Below are 22,002 nucleotides of genomic sequence, written 5' to 3'. Positions count from 1 at the left end.
GAGGTTACTTTGAAAAACTAACCACTTCAGCAGATACAAAGCAAGTACAGTCCACAGCAAAAAAAAGAGTAGAAATTCCAGTCACAAAAACTACAAATATTCCTCCAACTTATTTCCCAAAAATCCAGATCTTATACTTTGTAAGAATCTTCCCCAGGCTTTCTGTTGTTCATAGAAAGATGAAAGAATCTTTCTTGCTATTGCTCACAGTATTCATACTCACAACTGACCCGAAGAATCCTCCCCTTGCCTCTGGTAACATACTAAATGACAGCAGATAAAGAACGAAATGGGACTTCCAGTCTGACCAGCAAATCCTTTTAGGGTAGTAACTGCCACCTCCACGCAGGTTACCCTCAAGCTTTCTGTTATAGGTAGTAACTGCCACTCCATGCAGGTTACCCTCAAGCTTTCTGTTATAGGTAGTAACTGCCACTCCACGCAGGTTCCCCCCAAGCTTTCTGTTATAGGTAGTAACTGCCACTCCACGCAGGTTCCCCCCAAGCTTTCTGTTATAGGTAGTAACTGCCACTCCGCGCAGGTTACCCTCAAGCTTTCTGTTATAGGTAGTAACTGCCACTCCACGCAGGTTCCCCCCAAGCTTTCTGTTATAGGTAGTAACTGCCACTCCGCGCAGGTTACCCTCAAGCTTTCTGTTATAGGTAGTAACTGCCACTCCGCGCAGGTTACCCTCAAGCTTTCTGTTATAAGTAGTAACTGCCACTCCACGCAGATTACCCCCAAGCTTTCTGTTATAGGTAGTAACTGCCACTCCACGCAGGTTCCCCCCAAGCTTTCTGTTATAGGTAGTAACTGCCACTCCACGCAGGTTCCCCCCAAGCTTTCTGTTATAGGTAGTAACTGCCACTCCGCACAGGTTACCCTCAAGCTTTCTGTTATAAGTAGTAACTGCCACTCCACGCAGATTACCCCCAAGCTTTCTGTTATAGGTAGTAACTGCCACTCCATGCAGGTTACCCTCAAGCTTTCTGTTATAGGTAGTAACTGCCACTCCACGCAGGTTACCCCCAGGCTTTCTGTTATAGGTAGTAACTGCCATTCCATGCAGGTTACTCCCAAGCTTTCTGTTATAGATAGTAACTGCCACTCCACGCAGGTTACCCCCAAGCTTTCTGTTAAAGGTATAAACTCCCACTCTGTGGATGTTCCCCCCTGCAGAAATGTACATTTTAGGTGTAACAGAGGTTATTTCATTACCTCATTTCCATTCTCTAGTCAGTAGGGATTCTCTGGGTTTGTCCCACACCCTTTTGAATTCCATTAACATTCTTGTCTTCACTACCTCTTCCTTTCCAAAGGCCCTCCAAATGACTGAAAAGGCAGGCCAGGAGTCCTTTTCTTATAGTTCCTTTCTCTCATCTCTTTTACTTCACACAGCTCAGCTTTATGTCAGATCAGACCAACACCAAACTCTGCCAAAACTCCCCTGCTATACCTCATGGGAGTCATATTTTATACTCCCCTATTTCTCCCATCCCATCTGAGGGAAGATCTACCCACTCACGCTAGTAAATGATGTAGATTATTATTATTTATTAGATTTAATATATCGACTTGTAAAGAAGATGTCCAAATGATGTACAGTCAAAACAAACATAAAATCATATCAAAGTCTAAACAAACAAGGCATACAATAAAACAAACTGTATACATAAGGCCAAGTAAGAAATTAGCAGTCAAAGGCCTGGCTGAATAGCTATGTTTTTACGGACTTCCAATTTCATATAATCTGATTCCACACAGATGTCCAGAGGGCTGGGGCTGATAACTAAACAATGACTCTCTTGTGCCCTAAAGCCTGATAAGGCTTTTTTTGTGAAGAGTGCAGAGTGCGAGAAGGAGCATAGGGAATCAGAAGTTCAGAAAAATGAAGAGGGAAGCCAAAATGAAGAGCAGGAAGCGTTAAGCATAAGATTTAGAACCTGATTCCACGGGTTATGGGTAGACAATGAAGAGTTTGTAGAACAGGAGTCATGGGATCGAATTTCTTGAGACCAAATATGACTTTGGCGGCTGTGTTTGCAATAATTGAACTCCCTTTGAACCTCTCGAGCAAGAAAATTCCCAAAGTTAACAGCACAGACTTCATGACACTTCTGAACCCTTAGTGAACCCTCCAGTGCTGAAAAGGTCCTCTCCAAGTCAGCAAATCTACCCACCCTTTGAAGTCCTGGTGAACCCTCCAGGCTGGAAGGTCTGCATGTTAAAACATGGCCTCACTCTAGTATACTCTAGTGGCCAAGCAGGGGCTACACATGGTACTGCATGAACGTTTAAGATCTATTTACCCTTTTAGGGCTAGATTTATCCATTTTGAGGCCAGAAAGGAGACTGAATTGTAAAGCTATTTGGGCAGCCCAGCAAATAGCCCAGCAAAAAGTTATTTCAATTAAAAGCTGGAGCAGAGCCTGGATGGAAGGCCTAACGGGTAAATAGGCATTTACGGAATAAATATTTAACATCGTGCATAAGTTAGCCAGCAAATATGTACATAAATTTACACTGATTTTCAAAGCATAAATCCTCTTTGAAAATTATTCTGACAAAACTATCTGCATACAATTACACCTGATATTATTGCTGAGAGAATTTACATGCATACTTTTTAAAATAAAAAATCACGTGTAAGTCACAACCCTGCCCAATCTCTGTCCCCTGGAATACCTCTTCTCTGTGCACATAAAAGTATGCAAATACAGTATATTTTGGTCACACAATTTTCTTTTTTTTTTTCCTCTCTCTCTATTTAGGGATGTAGCAAAACAGGATATCACATAGGAAACATAACAGTAATATCATGAATCTCAATGATAGAAACCAAGAATATAATGAAATAACATATCTTAAATAATATACAGAATAGAGTAGAAAAAGGCGGGGAAATCAAAACCCCAACAAATGCCTGACCAATCACCATACCTGTCTGAAACACTTATTCACCCCAGCTCCTTAGGAATCAATGAAGAAAACACCTGCCATAATACACAGAGAAAAAATTAAGAGGATGAGCTATAGTTACATGGACTTCTGAAGACATAAAGGAGATATTGTACTGCTATTGTTTTACACACAAACCCTATATTTAAGTCAAAAGGGTTTACAAAGAGAGCAGATCAAAAACTGGCCGAAGGAGGGAAACTATTATTAGCCATAGAAGTGTTAGCAATAGTAGAATTTCCCACAGCAGTACGGGTAGGAAAACTATAAATATCTGTACTAGTAAGACAGGAGCAATAAAAAAATGATGCTAGATAAAGCGAATATATCAGGCTGAGATTCCTGCCTCAGAAATAACCAGGAAAAACCACATCTTGCAAGCAGGCAGGCACCAAACAGATGCATATGTTTATGATACTCCCGCGCTGACTCTGATTTTTCTCCTTTTTTGTACAAAAATATGCTATGAATGCTGCAGGTTACCCGAGGCAGTAGGGTATTTAACAATAGGACCAGCGCATGGATGTGTAGTATAGCATAGAGAAGAACAATCATCCTTTCTCTCAGGCTCTGGTCAGTCAGCTACCAGAATGAGAGAAGAGCAGATTACACCATGAAATGACAGGCAACCCAGCAAAGAGCAAATCCCGCCAGACAGGATGAGTGGGGCCCCCCGAGTCTGAACAGCTGAAACTGCTAGCGCACAAACCTGCTACGCTCAGCGCCAGGCAGGAAACCAGCTGAGCACGTAACCTATGGCCTTATATTTGGCCTACTGTTTGCACCTGGAGGGGTACAACTGCAGCCGCCACACACCCGGTCCAGTGCAGTCCAGTTGGGTTCAGACGGCAGAAACTAAAGCGGATGAGCCACTGAGGCCATCCTGATCGTGAACCTCCGATTCTGAGGGGTCAGCTGATGGGGTAAGACATTTCCTTATCTTTGCATAGGGAGGCAAAGGCAGACACGTCATTCTGGCTGTCAAGTTACCCTGCAGTATCTAGTGTTATAGGGACTACATAATAAAGTTTAGTTATCTCCAGAGCTCTTGGGTCTGTCATTTAAATTTCCACCACGCTTCCCGTATAAAGCTGCAGAAAGCAAGAGATACAGATTTAAGATCTCTCACTGGAGAAATCAAGGCAAAGAAGTGCCGGAAAGATGAGGTCTTAAAACAACTGATTGCTGATGCAGAAAGAGGGAGAGGAGCACCAGAAGAGAAGTGCCTGAACAGCCTGAGCAATTGAGGGAGTTACCGGATGAGATATCAGTGAATGGTAATGATGCAACTCAGGAGACGACAGCAATGCAAGACAAGCCAGGACACAGAGGGAATAGAAAAAGCCGGAGAGAGACCGGGAGCTGGCGGTTGAGCTCTCGGCCTATGCAGAAATGGAAACGCACGCTGGGGTCCAGGAGGAAAGATTTTCCCCAAGTTAAACCTGACCCCCAGAGCACAAAGCATGATTTATTTATTTAAATGCTTTTACATCCCGCCTAATTCAACATGAGACATTCTAGGTAGGTTACAGAATTAAAATCATAAAACATCATCCTCCTAACAAAAAAAAAAAAACCAAACCATGCACAGGCAATAAGACAAGTAAGATAAACAAGGTCATATCCTGCTTAAAGGCACCTATTGATATCACAGAAATAAGTTGGATACATTATTGTACAGCAAAATTCATCACTGAGAAGGTCCTACCAACAAGGATAGAAGGGAGAAAAATAACTCCTCCTTGGAAAAAAAAAAAATGAAATCACTGCGTCAAGTACCTCAAAGGATCGGGGACACCAAGAAATAATGAGAAGAATCCAAAACCTCCAGCTGAAACTTGCCGCCCTTACGTTTATATGCTCCGATAACAAACCGGAAACAACCTCAGAAGCCCAGGAGCTGGTGGAGATGTGAGGAAAAGCAGAAACGAGAGACATGAAGCAGGGGCGGACTGGCCCCAGTGCGCCGCTCACCTTGGTCGTGCGAGGACACCTCTCATTGGTTGCTTGCTGTGTTGTGTCCCCACGGTCTGGGGAATACAGCGTGAAGGGCCTAAAGAGGTTTCCAGAAGAACCTAGCAATACAGGCAACCAAAGGAAGAAGAGAGACCCGGACCACTGCCAGAGCAAAAGAAGAGAGACCTGACTATGGGCAGAAATATAAAGAAAAAAAAAGAGAGAGGCACCCGGCTGCAGCCGAAACGAAAGATTCACTGAGGGCTGCTGCCAGAGCGTAGGCCGGCGGGGCTGAAATGAAAGGAGAGACTCCCTGGGGCCACCAATGGGGCCACAGTAAATCAAGAGAGACCCAGCTGCAGGCCGGTGGGGTGAAGAATGAGCAAAGGCAGAAAAGTGTGAGAGAGATTGGGAGTCTGTGAGTACGGAAAAGAGAGAGAGACTGTGTGCCTGTGAGAAAGAGAGATCGGGAGCCTGCTTGTGTGTGTGTGTGTGTGTGTGTGTGCCTGTGAGAAAGAGACTGGGAGCCTGCTTGTGTGTGTGTGTGGGTGCCTGTGGGAAAGAGAGATCGGGAGCCTGCTTGAGTGTGTATGTGTGTGGGTGCCTGTGAGAAAGAGAGACTGGGAGCTTGCTTGTGTGTGTGTGTGTGGGTGCCTGTGAGAAAGAGACTGGGAGCCTGCTTGTGTGTGTGTGGGTGCCTGTGAGAAAGAGACTGGGAGCCTGCTTGTGTGTGTGTGGGTGCCTGTGAGAAAGAGACTGGGAGCCTGCTTGTGTGTGTGTGGGTGCCTGTGAGAAAGAGACTGGGAGCCTGCTTGTGTGTGTGTGGGTGCCTGTGAGAAAGAGACTGGGAGCCTGCTTGTGTGTGTGTGGGTGCCTGTGAGAAAGAGAGACTGGGAGCCTGCTTGTGTGTGTGTGTGTGAGTGCCTGTGAGAAAGAGAGACTGGGAGCCTTGCTTGTGTGTGTGTGTGGGTGCCTGTGAGAAAGAGAGACTGGGAGCCTGCTTGTGTGTGTGTGGGTGCCTGTGAGAAAGAGAGACTGAGAACCTGCTTGTGTGTGTGGGGGTGCCTGTGAGAAAGAGAGACTGGGAGCCTGCTTGTGTTTGTGTGGGTGCCTGTGAGAAAGAGAGATCGGGAGCCTGCTTGTGTGTGTGTGTGTGTGTGCCTGTGAGAAAGAGAGACTGGGAGCCTGTTTGTGTGTGTGTGGGTGCCTGTGAGAAAGAGACTGGGAGCCTGCTTGTGTGTGTGTGGGTGCCTGTGAGAAAGAGAGACTGGGAGCCTGCTTGTGTGTGCGTGGATGCCTGTGAGAAAGAGACTGGGAGCCTGCTTGTGTTTGTGTGTGGTGCCTGTGAGAAAGAGAGATCGGGAGCCTGCTTGTGTGTGTGTGTGTGCCTGTGAGAAAGAGAGATCGGGAGCCTGCTTGTGTGTGTGTGTGTGTGTGCCTGTGAGAAAGAGAGACTGGGAGCCTGCTTGTGTGTGTGTGGGTGCCTGTGAGAAAGAGACTGGGAGCCTGCTTGTGTGTGTGTGTGTGTGTGTGTGTGCCTGTGAGAAAGAGAGACTGGGAGCCTGCTTGTGTGTGTGTGGGGGGGAGCCTTGAGAAAGAGAGACTGGGAGCCTGCTTGTGTGTGTGTGGGTGCCTGTGAGAAAGAGAGACTGAGAACCTGCTTGTGTGTGTGGGGGTGCCTGTGAGAAAGAGACTGGGAGCCTGCTTGTGTTTGTGTGGGTGCCTGTGAGAAAGAGAGATCGGGAGCCTGCTTTTGTGTGTGTGTGTGTGTGTGTGTGTGTGTGCCTGTGAGAAAGAGAGACTGGGAGCCTGCTTGTGTGTGTGTGTGTGTGGGTGCCTGTGAGAAAGAGAGACTGGGAGCCTGCTTGTGTGTGCGTGGGTGCCTGTGAGAAAGAGACTGGGAGCCTGCTTGTGTTTGTGTGGGTGCCTGTGAGAAAGAGAGATCAGGAGCCTGCTTGTGTGTGTGTGTGTGTGTGTGTGCCTGTGAGAAAGAGAGACTGGGAGCCTGCTTGTGTGTGTGTGGGTGCCTGTGAGAAAGAGACTGGGAGCCTGTTTGTGTGTGTGTGTGGTGTGTGGGTGCCTGTGAGAAAGAGAGACTGGAGCCTGCTTGTGTGTGTGTGGGGGGGGAGCCTTGAGAAAGAGAGACTGGGAGCCTGCTTGTGTGTGTGTGGGTTTCCTGTGAGAAAGAGAGACTGAGAACCTGCTTGTGTGTGTGGGGGTGCCTGTGAGAAAGAGACTGGGAGCCTGCTTGTGTTTGTGTGGGTGCCTGTGAGAAAGAGAGATCGGGAGCCTGCTTTTGTGTGTGTGTGTGTGTGTGTGTGTGTGTGTGTGCCTGTGAGAAAGAGAGACTGGGAGCCTGCTTGTGTGTGTGGGTGCCTGTGAGAAAGAGACTGGGAGCCTGCTTGTGTGTGTGTGTGTGGGTGCCTGTGAGAAAGAGACTGGGAGCCTGCTTGTGTGTGTGTGTGTGTGTGTGGGTGCCTGTGAGAAAGAGAGACTGGGAGCCTGCTTGTGTGTGTGTGGGGGGGAGCCTGAAGGACTGGCTGCTGTGTGTGTGTGTGGGTGCCTGTGAAGAAGAGACTGGAAGCCTGCTTGTGCGTGTGTGTGTGTGGGTTGCCTGTTGAGAAGAGAGACTGGGAGCATGCTTGTGGTTTGTGGGGGGAGCCTTGAGGAAAGAGCGACTGGAGCCTGCTTGTTGTGTGTGTGGGTTTCCTGTGAGAAGAGAGACTGGAGCCCTGACTTGTGTGTTTGGTGGGTTGCGGAGCCTGTGAGAACGAGAGACTGGAGAGCCTGCTTGTGTGTGTGTGAGGTGGCGGTGAGAAGAGAGATTCGCGGAAGCCTGCTTGTGTGTGTGTGGGTGCCTGTGAGAAAGAGAGACTGGGAGCCTGCTTGTGTGTGTGTGTGTGGGTGCCGGTGAGAAAGAGAGATCGGGAGCTTGCTTGTGTGTGTGTGGGTGCCGGTGAGAAAGAGAGACTGGGAGCCTGCTTGCATGCATGAGAGACAGATTGGGAGTCTGCGTATGTATGTGTGAGAGGGAGAAAGGAGAAAGTTTGTGTACCCTCTTATCTTCTACTAATAATCCAGAACAATCTTAGGATGAGTGGAAATCAAATATTCCCATGTATGGAGAGCAGGAAATTTTGTTTTTTTAACCTTGCTATTTTTAATTATTGGGTGTTATTTGATGTGTCTCCCAAACACCTCCAATATTTGAAATAGTAGATTAAAAAAAAAAGTATGAGTTTTCAATTATTGGATAATCTATTTAGCAGCTGTTTTGAAATATTTGGGGTGTTTTTTAGTATGGCTTTACTCATGTTTTATATTGGCTTTATTGTTTGATGTTTTATAAGGAATGGTAATATTTCTATTTTTCAAATACAGTGTCTGGCTTGTTGCAGTTTCCAGTACAGATTTTGTCTGCATGGTTTGTTTGTTTTTTGTTATACTTTGTGGTCTCTTTATTCTGTTTTGTTGAGGGTCTGTCTGTATTCTGCCTGTGCCAGACCAAAATGAGGTATTTGGTTAGGATATAGTTTCTGTGAAGGGATCTATAGCAGCTTTGCTTGTTCTGTTTTCTAATAGTAAGTGTATTGACGTTTAGAGCCTGGTTTTCATAGGTAGGGTTGTTACTGTTTGAGTGCTGGCAGTCAGTGCTGTTTGATTTGGGGATTTACTGTATTGCAAGTGCAGGTTAGTTTACTCCTGGGCTTTCTTAAGGCCAAGCCTACACCCAACAGGCCTAATGCTATATGAGCTCTGAGCGTCTTCCTTTGTGCAGGGTTTTGTGATTGGCATCACAGCGGTGCCTGTAAATATGCTGTGCATGCTGTGATATTTTCATGTCAGAAGGCTGTACTTTGAATGTCCATTTTCACAATGCACCATTTTTATTTGTGTGTGTGTGTGTGTGTATATGTGTGTGTGTGTGTGTGTGAGTGTCTGTGTGTGTGTGTCTGTGTGTCTGTGTGTGTGTGTCTGTGTGTGTGTGTATATGAGTGTGAGTGTATGTGTGTGTGTGTGTCTGTGTGTGAGTCTGTGTGTGTGTCTGTGTGTGTGTGTAGGGTAGGCCTGGGAATGCACGGCTGTAAGGTTTCCCTAGGGTGCCTAATACCCATACATGGGAACTTTTTGAATTGTGGTCACCCTGAGATTGCTGTTGATTAGTAGAAGGTGGTGATGGTGGGGATGGGGGGAGATGGAATAAAATGCATCAGCTTTCTCTCTTCCACTGCCTCCGCCACCCATCTAATCCACACTTTCTCCCCCCCCCCCCCCCCCCCCCCATCACCTGCCTCGCCCCAGTGCTCTCTTTGCTCCCTCCCTCTATAAGTCTCAGCTCCATGATCTTACGCATCCCTCACTCTGCCCTTAGCCGAGTGACTCCCAAGTCCTGGAATCACGGCTGCAGGCTGAGTTTTCTGTGTGTGTGCGTTGCAGCCAGGGCCAGTGCGTCCCATTAGGTGAACTAGGCGGCAGTGAGGAGTAGAGACTCAGCGGGCCGTGAGCGGCGCCCATCCTGCTCGCAGCTGAGAAAAGCACACACGCACACACACACACAGACACACACACACACACTCACTCACACTCACATACAGACTCACACACCTACAGACACACACACACATGCACACACATACACACATGCACACACACACTCACTCACACATACACTCACAGACACACACACACACGCACACACATACACTCACTCACAGACACACACAGCTACAGACACACACACACATGCACACACAGACACACACACACTCACACACACACACATGCACACACAGACACACACACACACACTCACATACACACACTCACACTCACATACACACACACTCACACACACACACACACTCACACACACATACAGACACACACATACAGACACACACACACACACATACACACACACACATACACACACACACATACACACACACACTCACACACACATACACACACACTCACACACACACACACACGCACACACATACACACACACACTCACATACAGACACACACACACACATGCACACACATACACACACTCACACTCACATACACACACACACACTCGGTGGGGCACTAGTGGCGTCTCAGCGAATGAGGTCGGGGCCGGGACCGGGGGGGTGGGGGAGGGGGAGGAGAGTGGGCGCAAGGCAGAAGGTTCGCCTCGGGTGCCTAATACCCTTGCTCTCCCATCCTACCTTCCCTCCCCCCACCAACTCCCTCCTGCCCCTTCTCCTACACTCCTTAGCATTTCTAAGCTGCTACCAGACATACGCAGCGCTGTATAAATACACATAAGAGACCGTTCCTGCCTTGCGGAGCTTACAAGAGGAACAGGACAACTAAGAGAATTGTGGAAAGTGGTTAAAACCAACAGTAATACGCCAGGAGAGCCAGGGAATAAGATTCAAAAGCTGCCTGAAAAAGGTGGTTTGTTTTAGATTGGATTTGAATACGGTCATGCAAGGAGCATGGCGCGTCGACTCAGGAAGTCTACTCCAAGCGTATGCCGCGGCGAGGTGGAAAGCATGGTCAAGGGATGGACGAGAAGGGCATGGAAAAGAGTGACCAGCCCATGAGCAGATGGCCAAAGGAATGAAAGCACTTATAGGTGAGTAAGCGGAGCCTGAACTGTATGCGGAGGCGGAGAGGAAGTCAGTGACGTGACTTGAAAAGTGTGTGGTGGGGGGGGTTACATGGGTGTAGCGACATTAACGGAAGATAAGTCACGCAGCTGAATTTTAAGTGGATTGTAGTGGAGAGAGAGATGGTTCGTTGGGAGATCCGCGAGGAGCAGGTTGCAGTAGTTTAAGCGGGAGGTGAGGAGTGTGTAGACAAGGGTTGTAATGCTGTGCTCAGAAAGGAAGGGACTGATTTTGGCACTGTTCTAGAGAAAGAAGCAGTATGTTATAGCAGTGTTTTGGATATACGTAGAGAATTGAGAGAGAGGAGTCAAGGCTGAGAAGTGACCCAAGGTTACAGGCTGAGGGGACTGGGAGAGTGACACTGTATCCCTATCCCGCTGGAGGTATAAAGATTATTTGTGAGATTCCTGAAGGCGTTATTGTTATATACAGTGTATAAGTGTAAAGCAATTAAGTCCCCCATTTTTTGTCGCTTTGCTAAGAAATATATCCCACAGTTTAAGGGGTTCAGGGAATCGAACTGGACAGACTACCAGTCAATCAGAAATATTCAAGCTGTTCTCCATTTAACTCAAGTCTCCCTATTTGCCCAATTTGAATCTTTTAGATCTCGTTTGAATCTGAAGAAAACATAGATCTGAATCGATCCAAGGTGATCGGCAAAAAGAAGTTGAGGGCCAGGGTGAGCTCAGGACCCAGGCCAGTATCCTGTTTCCCAGGTTGATAGGGGCTGGAGATGCCGTGGAGGACGTGCTCACTGCCAGCCCCAAAAGTTTGCCGCCTAAATGTTAGAGCCTGATCTCGTCCTAGAAGCTCCTGATTACTCGGAGTTCTGCTGCTATGGGATGGTCACAGGAGCTGTAAATCTTCCACTCATCTACAGATTGTAGGTGCAATGACATTTGTGGATCGTTAGTGTCTCTAGGACCGAAGGCTAAATCTGTAGCCCAAGAAGTGAATAAGAGTACTTGGTGAATTCGGTACCAGACAAAACAGGAATGGTGATAGTGAACCTCCTTGAAATTTTCCTCTTGATGTTAGGAATAACATGTTGTCCATCTTCATAATTCGGATGGCATGTAGTCTGCCATTATTTCATGATAACCTTGACATACTCCATCAATCCAAGGTTCACGCTGTACAATTTATCGTCCAAGAACAGAAGATGATATTGGAATCTTTTTTTTTATAGTGGTTGCATGCTTTAGTGAGGTTTTGACTATTTATACAGCTGGTCATAATGATTCTGTTCAGCATCCACTGATCTTTGGCTGAACGTGCTCCTTTCTTTCACCGTGATGTTGCTAGAGTCTATCTGGGTCTGTTGAAGGGGAACAGCTTGTAGGCTGGAGGTAGGCAGAATACTGGTTGATAGATTTGGGGATGCGCTCCCTGTTATTAGCCATTGTGCTGTTAGCTCTGGCTGTCTGATCAATTGGTTTTTGTAGTTTGCCAGATGTTAAATGTTTGAGGCCAACGTTGAGTCCTCCATCAACGGCTGGGGCTTTTCTGAGCTTGGCTTCCAGCTCTTCCGTTGATCCTTCAAGCATTGCATAGTTTGGATGCTTGCTTTTTCTCTGCTCTCCTGCATGCTGAGTGGCCATTCTGTGGGACGCTCGTATAAATCTCTTGCTGAGTGGCCATTCTGTGGGACGCTCGTATAAATCTCTCCAGAGCGGCTTGGCCAGCTTTGGTTGGTAGTTTTTTAACTGCACTCAGGTTCCTGTAAAATTACATTGGGTTCCATCCAGGGGTGGATTGCAGGCAGATGCCAGCCTGGGGGATTTTTTGTGAAACCAACCCACAGGGTATTTGTGACTCACTAATGTGCTCTCTGTGCAGTAGTTGCTTCAGTGTCTTCCAAAAGGACACAGAGCCTGTCCAAATCGAGACAAAAAAAAAGAGTCTCCAACCTAAATTTCAGCTTTTTCATAAAACATGAAGTAGAGCACATCCCAGAAAAGGGGGTGAGCAAACTGAGCTGCAGCCCACACTTCTCTCCACGAGTCGGTTCAGCCCCTCACAAGTTTGGTTACATCTCTCATATATCCTGGGGTCCTGGTCAGCTTGTGACCCAGTTGCCCAGTAATGAGACAACCGCACTGCCAGCCAGTGGCTCAGACACACACACGAGCTCAGCTCAGCCACCGCTACGCAGGCCTCTCTCCTCCTGGCTCACCCCCTCCCTAGCTCGCCTCCACTTCTGCACATTCTCACTGACTGCGCGCTACAGTCTGCTGCTTTTACGATCCCCTAGGCTCGCCTCTGCCTGGAGAGCCGGGGGTCTAGAAATAATCCATACTACCTGCTTCCTACAGAGCTCAAGAAAAAGGAAATTAAGCCCTGGTCAAGGCTGTAGCAGAGGCTGGGGAGAGCCTGGCCCACAACAACAACAACAACAACACAGCTCCAGATGGAAGTCTGCTTTCCCGCCTGGAGCCGGTGCAGCCAGGGCTGGTGCAAGGGTGTTAGCGTACCCCGGGAACTCGGGGAGTTTGCATCAATTGCCGGGAAAACACCAGAAATCTCAGGGCCTCTCTCTACGCAGCTCAGCCGCTCCCCTTCCTCAGTAAGCCTGCAGAGAACAGGAGACGTGGGGCGAGCTTGGACATGTGGGGAGAAACTGGAGTGGGGCTGCAAGCTACGTCACCTGTTTTCCACAGAGACTACAGGCAGCTTGCAGCATCTGTACATAAAATCCATACACACAGACACAAGCGAAACACAAACAGGCTGAGACAGAAAGGCGCATTCAGCTGAACGCACCCTTCTGCCCGCACTTCAAATCACATCTTCTGCGTGCAAGATTTACTGCCCATGCAGCAAAGAGTTCTGCGCATCCCTAAACGGGAGGTACTGCTTAGCGCCCTCGTATGGAAATCCCATGCAAATGAGGGCAGTAGGCAGTGCTCCCCGATGCAGAGAGAGAGAGAGAGGGAGACTGCATCTGGCCAGCTCACCTTTCTTACGGGCCGATACAGAAAAACCCGCGGGAGAGCAGGCGAGCGCCCGCTCTCCCGACGCGCGCCCAGGCCACTCCTGGGCGCGCGATTCAGTAAGAAAAAATATGCTAATGAGGGCCCGAAGTAAAAGGAGGCGCTAGGGACACTAGCGCGTCCCTAGCGCCTCTTTTTTGACAGGAGCGGTGGCTCTCAGCGGGTTTGACAGCCGACGCTCAATTTTGTCAGCGTCGGTTTTTGAGCCCGCTGAGAGCCACGGGTTCGGAAAACGGATGCCGGCAAAATTGAGTGTCCGTCTTCCGACCTGCGAGCCGCGGGCTGATTTTAATTTTTAATTTATTTTTTACTTTTGGGGCCTCCGACTTAATATCGCCATGATATTAAGTCGGAGGGTGCACAGAAAAGCAGTTTTTACTGCTTTTCTGTGCACTTTCCCAGTGCCCGGAGAAATTAGCGCCTACCTTTGGGTAGGCGCTAATTTCTTAGAGTAAAATGTGTGGCTTGGCTGCACATTTTGCTTTCTGTATCGCGCGGGAATAACTAATAGGGCCATCAACATGCATTTACATGTTGCGGGTGCTATTAAGTTGGGGGGGGGGGGGGGGGGTTGGCCACACGTTTTCCACGCGTTAGGGGGAAAATGCTTTAAAAATATCCGCAGATAAGTAGCAACATATCCAGGTAAGTCGTGCCAGCTGCTGCCACTTAAACGGATAAGTACTGACTTATCCAGCCATCTCACAGAGGGTAACAGCTGTGAACAGTTATCCGACTAAGTAGCGGTCACCTGCACCAGATAGTCAGATAGATCAGTATTTATCAGGCTAAGTGGCAGCGGCTGCCGTCACTTATGTCTGTCAGAGTTAAAAACATGCATTGGACCTGTGCCCAATGCACATTTTACTCTTAGATGTATTTTTTTTTTAACTCCAGCTGCATTTGCATATCATTAGTTTACTCCATTGGGAGTTCAAAAAAAATCAATCTGGGCATTAAAAATGTGCCCTGAAAACCAGTTCACAGTTTCTTAATGGCCGGATTAGTGCATCGGCCTGTCAGACAGAAAACAGGAACCAGAAAAACTTCACAAGAGACAGAAACAAACATTTAAAATAGCTGAAAATCTCATCTAATGCAATACATGATTGCTGTTTTGACTACAGTCTGCTGAATGCAAAGGATGTCTGATACGAAAACAAAAGAACAACAGAAATTCTAGAGAAAACCACATGCCCCTAAATATGTTTTACAATATATTAAAAACCCCGGTATAACCTAATCTTCCGAGCAGTGCCGAGGAGAGGAAGAGACAATTACTGGAAAGCTACACATTTTACGAACTCTCAGGATCTCTGGAGTACGCGTCTAATCACTTTAGGAGCAGAATTCCATGAGAGCTTTTTTCAGGCCGCGTTTATTGTCTTGTCAATTTTAACCAGCTTTACTGTGCTAAGTACATTTCCTTCTTTGTCTTTCCTGCGTGCCTTGGCTAGCCCCGTAAACTCCGGAGAGCCAGGGGGGCTTCTCTTCCACGTGTCTGAACAGCGCTGCGTACGTCCAGCCGGGCCCACCCGAATTGTAAGCCGTCGCAATGGAAGAAGGCTGCGCTCGGTGCACCTCCTGGTCTTCTCCGCGGCTGTTTAGCCATGCAATCTCAACTCTTCCAGCCATCCTTCGCTTTCATCCACCAAGCATACGGTTTGTGTGGTCGAGCTAGAAATACTACTCAGCAGCTCGAAACTAAAGAAAGAAGATCATTTATGCATTGCTTGTAGCCCTGGGACTCGAATCACAGATACTTACTGGCTGGGAATTAATGTAGTAAACCAGGTCATTCCTGCTACAGCCATTTTGTACCAAAAGCAAAACCTGAAAAAAAAAATCAAGCACTCTCTGCCACCAATCTGTCTTTGTACATTTGTTTTATAGTATCTATTTCTTCTAGCATATCTGTCCATCCATCTTTTTGACAGTATCTATTCATCTCTACATACAGATATGCTGACAAGTATGCTTTCTGCAGCATGAGAAAAAAAGAAGAGCACAGACTCATATTTTGCTCTTTATTTGACTCTGGAATTTTGTAGTCCTCCTATTTAATTCATGGAGGTTTACAAAATATCTTTTTTTTTTTCATGGATACATATTTATTTACCTCTTTTTCTCTGTTATCAGGCCTCTCATCTTTCTGCCACTTGTGCTGCATCCTGCTTGTGAAAGCTTCACGGTTCTAGAGGACTAATTTGTGAGTGATATTTGGACCTGGAAGGCAGTATATAAATAATTATAAATAAATACATCGATTTATTTAATGTATTTATTATAATTTATTAACCTATCTTTCTGAAAGTAAACTTTCACCCAAAGCAGTGTACAGAAGATACATAAATAACAACATTAAGGTAGATTGGTACAGCTGGCAAACTTTCTTTACATCAGGTAGTGCAGATCTGGATTTGAGAAAACTTGCAATATTGGGATCAGGGTTTTCTGTATGCAGGTTGAAATCTCCATTGATCACCAATTTGTGGCATCAAAGAGACATCGAGGAGCTGGCATATTGAGAAAGAGTTGTATATTGTATTTAGGCTGATTAGGTGGCTTCTTTTTTATTTACGCATAGTATTACATGCAGCACACTTAAATAGTTTCTCATTGAGTATTCTTTTATATTTGGGGCAAATTAATGGTTTCTTTTGCACAGCTGTTGTGGAGATTGCTACAGAGACAACACAATGCCTCTTACGTTTCAGCGACATGATGCTTTTGCCATCATGTCGCTGAAACATAATCCCGCATAGCACATAGTTTGCATGCACCTGTCATTCGGTTGGGAGTATGATCAATTGTGTGCTCAGACCCTGGAGGAAGATATCACTCGAAACGCTGCAGTGTCGGGCTGTGCTTTATTACTGCTGACAAACTAGTTCTTCAACCTCGACAAGGGAAAATTGCATTCACTAAGATAAGTATAATATTGATTTGCACATGCAGACATGATTTATGGAAAAGCAGTTTGAAGAAGACACTTTTACATGAAATGACTCTTGAACATGAGAGCTAGGTGTGATTTTATTTGCATAAAGAAAAATTTCAAAAAATATAGCTCTGAATAATGTCTTGGACTCATGACATTGACCTGATGATTATAACTAAGAGCACATAAGCAGATATAAGACAAAGATTTATTATTGCAGTCCATGTGCTAGTATATGATGGTTCACTAAATCAATTATTCAATCTATGTTTTTAATGTGGTGAGATCTCGTTTTAGTCCATTTATCTAAGGATGGTTTATTTTTGCTGTTTTGAAGTGAGATTTTACATTTTGGCTATTCTGCTTCTGAGCTTGGTTTTAATAGCACTGTTACAGAGACCGGCAGATTCATAGACTGAGCAGTACTTTCCAAAACCTTTTAAGAGTTTGCTCTCTAGCATTTGAAAAATTAAAAGATTCGGTCTGATTGCAGGTATATATTCTTTTTTTATAATCAAAAAATTTATTGTACCCATGTTGTACTAACAGAGCAAAACAAAACAGGGCCAACACAAAAGAACCCTGCTCAAAGCTGTCACAGGCACAGGTATAATGATTTTTAAAAAATATTATACACGATAAACTAATTCAGCCTTTTTAATCCCCACACATATTCTTCAATTTGCCCCAACTTCTCCTAAAAATCCCCTCCCCTCCCACCATTCCACTTAATCTTATTCCAGGAGATAGCATGAATAAAGCTATAATTGTTAAAGTAAGGCAGAGATATAAAAATGCACAACCTAGACAAGCGTAATACAAATATTATCCAGGATTTAAATGTGATGTGAACCTTGCCAAGAACTACACTCTTACTTAAAAAAAATCACAGTACTATGTACTGGACTGCCAATTATTCAAAGATCTATTAAGCACTTGTCTCCATGCAATATACGTCCCCCATGCTGCATGGAAGTTAGGGAGAGTATGATGCTGGCTGTCAAGTTACTCATTCGGTACACCTCTTCCAAATGCTGTATGACTGCCTTAATATTCAGGGCATTCATTTTCTTCCAGCATAAGGCGACCTCACACCGGGCCACCAGAGCTGTCTGTTGCACCAACATCTGTGTTGGTTTGCTCTGATTGCTCTGAATGAGGAGCGTTCACATTTCTCCAGATCTGTGCAGATACCATGGAAAAGGGGAAGACAGTTAAGCTGAAACAGATCTTCAATCTTCAGGCCTAAGAATATCCCCAAATATTTGATTTTCTGCCTTGCCAATTTAAATGGATGTTTATGTCTCGGGGGACTGTTCTAACCCAGTTAGACAAGAGAGATTTCATATTTTAGACTTGTCCCAATTGATTTTAAAACCAGAAACTTTACTGAAATCCCCCATCGTTCCTACCACAACCTCGGATTGGTCAAAGTAAATAGCAGTCATCTGCAAATATTGATAATTTATAAGAGGCCTCTTATAAATTATCAATATTTGCAGATGACTGCTATTTACTTTGACCAATTTGCAATTATCTTTATTCTAGAGTTATAAGAGGCCATCCCTATATCCGTTTATTCTAGAGTTATTTCTCACCTGAATAGCAAAGGATTCCAGAAAGATTGCAAACATAAGAGAAGACAATGGGCATCCTTGCCTGGTTCTCTTTTCTACTTGAAAATTTTTAGAATATCCCCCATTAACTTTAATACAGGCCTGCGGGGATAAATAGAGTTTCCTCAGCCTCCACCAAACCCCACTTTCTCCAGAACTCTAAAAAGGAATGGCCACTACACCATATCGAATGCCTTCTCAGCATCGACAGTGAGGAGCAACGAGGAAATATCTCGCTTTTGGGCCCACCAAATTATATCAGCTATCTTTCTAAGGTTATCTGCAGACATTCTCCCAGTTATGAAACCCACTTGGTCCAAATGAATCAGCAAACCAATGATTTTGTTCAACTGATCTGCTAAAATTTTTGCGAGGATGACAGATAAGAGATGTAGGCTGGGAGTTACGATGCAGGGCCATGGACGGAGCAAAGAAGACTTAACACAACAGGGCCCGTTTGCTGCCTTGTGAATAAACGAATGAATAAAATGTCTCACGCATCTCAGGGACATTTCAGAGGTCACACAGCTGCCCAGCATCATCGGCTCTAGCAATGCAGCTCTTGCTGCTGCTTTTCTGATTTGTCTGTAAGAAATACTTCAGACTCCGAGGAATGTAAATACGCAGGTGTGTAAGGATGCTGCCGTTTTATAGGAGAGAAAACCCTTAGTACAGTGATGGCCAACTCCAGCCCTCGAGCGTCACAAACAGGTTTGGTTTTCAGACTATCCACCATGAAAATGCAAGAGGTAGATTTGCATGCACCCTACCTCCATCGTCTGCAAATCTATCTCTTGCATATTCACGGTGGATATCCTGAAACCAGGAGGTGGCCACCTCGCCTTAGTACATCCAGCCCTAAGTTCTGTAAATGATGTCTCCTGTGCCATGAGACGTGTCATTTAAAACATGTTTGCAAGTTGATGCTAAATTGGATCTCTCTCTCTGCCCGAGGCAAAATATAATCTCTGTACCTTCTTACATCACTTGGTACCACAAATGAGGACCTGTTTTATACATAATTTTAGGGCAAATATATCCGCGAATACCTTGGCCCCACGATGCAGTTGTCACAGTATTTTAATGCAGAATTTGGGACAATGCAGGCCTCTCTTATGTCTCCCATTTGTTTTCGGAGGCTCACAAGAAGAACAGACTTCAGTAGCATTTCTATCCCTATTCAGAGAAGAAGGGATGATGGAAGGAAGCAGATGATCAAGACATCGCCTCTATTATTCTCCCTTAAGATCGCATGATACTGAAGTGACAGGGAACTGATTATGGTTTTGCTGTGAAACCATGCAAACTGTCAGAATAAAGCAAGATATAGGATCGTGCGTACCACCGGTGACATTAGTCAAAAGGGCAAAAAGGATGCGATGGCTGGCAGTGATACAGCGTGTAAGCCCTGAGTGGGACAGAATCCGGATGCAGCAGTTCTCCAGGAGAGCTCCTACTTCTGGAGGGGGAAGCAGAGCTACAAGGCCCGTTTGCATGCATCACAATTCCCACCGCCCTTACGTCCTTTCGGAAAGCACCCCAGTAATCTCTCAAGTCTAGATCAGCAATAAATGTGCTGGAAGCTGACTGGTTCCCAAATCCTTTTACTGAGAGTTGATCAAAATGAATGAAATTGTTTGCTGTTATTGGATGTAACATCAATCAATTTATTTATTTATTTGTTTGTTTGTTTTTATATACCGACATTCGATCGAGATATCACATCGGTTTACATCAAAACATAACAAATAAGACAAGAACTGCTTATTCTTACATTGTAACAAGTTAACTTGGGGTAAGGCTAAAAGAGGAACATTTAGAACTTGGAGAACATTTCTAACAAGGATTATAGCATTCTGATGTAGAGAAGCGGTAAAGAGAGGTTAACATCGCGAACTACAAGTAGCAAATAGACACTGATGATGTTAGAGTGAGGGTAAGCTTGATAATAAAATCTATTGAGAGTAGCAGATATCAGTTGATATCAAGTTGATATTAGTTGATATCAAGTTGATATCAAGCAGATATCAGTTGATATCAAGTTGAAATTAATAAATTTGTAACCTTGCTCTTCCAGTAAACGTCTTCATTTGATCAATCCAATTCCCTAATCATTTAACTCCTCCACCTTTCCAATACTCCAGTTGAAGGAAATGTGTAAATCTTCTTCCAGTCTCCCAAATTGACAACAGATTCTTCCCACTGTGGAACAGCCAGATTAGAAGTCCCAATTACTTAACAAAATGTAAAGTGCCAAGTCTCAGATCTCTTCTGAAGTCTTCTCTCTTTCTGGCAGTATGAAAGGGGCACGCTCTTCCCAAGCGGAGGACACTCGAGTCAATAGTGAATATACTTTTCAACAAAACCTTAACTCTTCTACTGGATGTGAATCCGTTCCTCTGTGATGTCTGTGAAAAACTCCTCTCCCTCGTGAATGATTCCGAACTGGAGCCCTGGTACCATGGGCACTCAGTCCAGAAAACCAGAAATGTAAAAATTGTACTCAAAGGGGGCAAACCAACAAGAGACAGGAAGGGTGGACAAAAAAAAAAACTTCCTTCCCCCTTAAAATGAGACAATTAGTAATGGAAAAAAAACAACTCAAAATTGGAACAACTCTGCATCGGATCACCAACTGGTCTATTCACTGGAGGTGTTATAGAGAGGAGTGGATCTGCCCTAACACCAGGCCTAACCACGCACAGGGACTCCCCAAAGTCCTCCTGACAAGAGAGACCTGGGCTCTCGCAGAAAAGGGTCAGTCAGAAAGGCTAACCCACAACAGGAAAATGAAACTAAGAATCTACTGAAGTCTACGAAAAATCAAAAAGAAATTCTCCTCAGAAATATAGAGCCTAAGATGGTGGCAGGGGCTTATAGTGTACTAGAGCACACCATCAACCGCTCCCACATGGGGGAGTCAAAACCCAGCCTCTACTCACAAAATCTCACTGAAACTCACCAGCAAGTTAGTACAGGAAAGAGTCCTTACAAGTGGAACTACAGTGATCTCCTGTCTAGTAAGAAGCTCTTGGAACAATGCTCCACTTCTGCTGTTCAAAACGGCTGGCACAGAGGTGCGGCCTCCTTATGCTGTAAAGTGGTTTTCTAGCAATGGAACATGGACTGTAGATAAACAGCAACTGGCCCGTCCACTCTGCCCAGCTGAGATGTTTCCATTGCTTTTCTATCAGTGTTGGTATATGAGAACATAAGAACATGCCATACTGGGTCAGACCAAGGGTCCATCAAGCCCAGCATCCTGTTTCCAACAGTGGCCAATCCAGGCCATAAGAACTTGGCAAGTACCCAAAAACTAAGTCTATTCCATGTTACCGTTGCTAGTAATAGCAGTGGCTAGTTTCTAAGTCAACTTAATTAATAGCAGGTAATGGTCTTCTCCAAGAACTTATCCAATCCTTTTTTAAACACAGCTACATTAACTGCACTAACCATATCCTCTGGCAACAAATTCCAGAGTTTAATTGTGCGTTGATTGAAAAAGAATTTTCTCCAATTAGTCTTAAATGTGCCCCATGCTAACTTCATGGAGTGCTCCCTAGTCTTTCTATTATTCGAAAGAGAAAATAACCGATTCGCATCTACCCATTCTAGACCTCTCATGATTTTAAACACCTCTATCATATCCCCTCATACAGATTCCCATATACAAACCAGCAACATCTCTCTCACTCTCCCACTAACATCTTCCACCTGATCTCTCATGGTAACCTAGGAAAGGATGACAGATAAAGACCCGAATGGTCCATCCAGTCTGCCCAGCAAAATGTTTAGAGCTGTAACTGTTGCTCCATGCAGGTTACCCCCCCCCCCCCCCAATGCAGATATATTATAGCTAAAGTAACCACAGG

At 45.3% G+C, this 22,002-nt stretch overlaps 1 protein-coding gene across 1 annotated transcript in view; it reads right to left on the bottom strand.

The window, feature by feature from the left end:
- The window catches only part of TRPC5 (transient receptor potential cation channel subfamily C member 5), a 185,363-nt gene extending 169,562 nt beyond the window's left edge, over window positions 1-15,801 (bottom strand). The window contains exon 1 of the mRNA XM_029585808.1: window positions 15,693-15,801. The gene's annotated coding sequence lies outside the window, so the exon portion shown is untranslated. The remainder of the gene's footprint in view (window positions 1-15,692) is intronic.
- Window positions 15,802-22,002: the final 6,201 nt, after the last annotated feature.

Source organism: Rhinatrema bivittatum, unplaced genomic scaffold (genome assembly GCF_901001135.1).
Source record: "Rhinatrema bivittatum unplaced genomic scaffold, aRhiBiv1.1, whole genome shotgun sequence".
Lineage (NCBI taxonomy): Eukaryota > Metazoa > Chordata > Amphibia > Gymnophiona > Rhinatrematidae > Rhinatrema > Rhinatrema bivittatum.
This window is presented reverse-complemented; position numbering and strand designations above follow the sequence as displayed.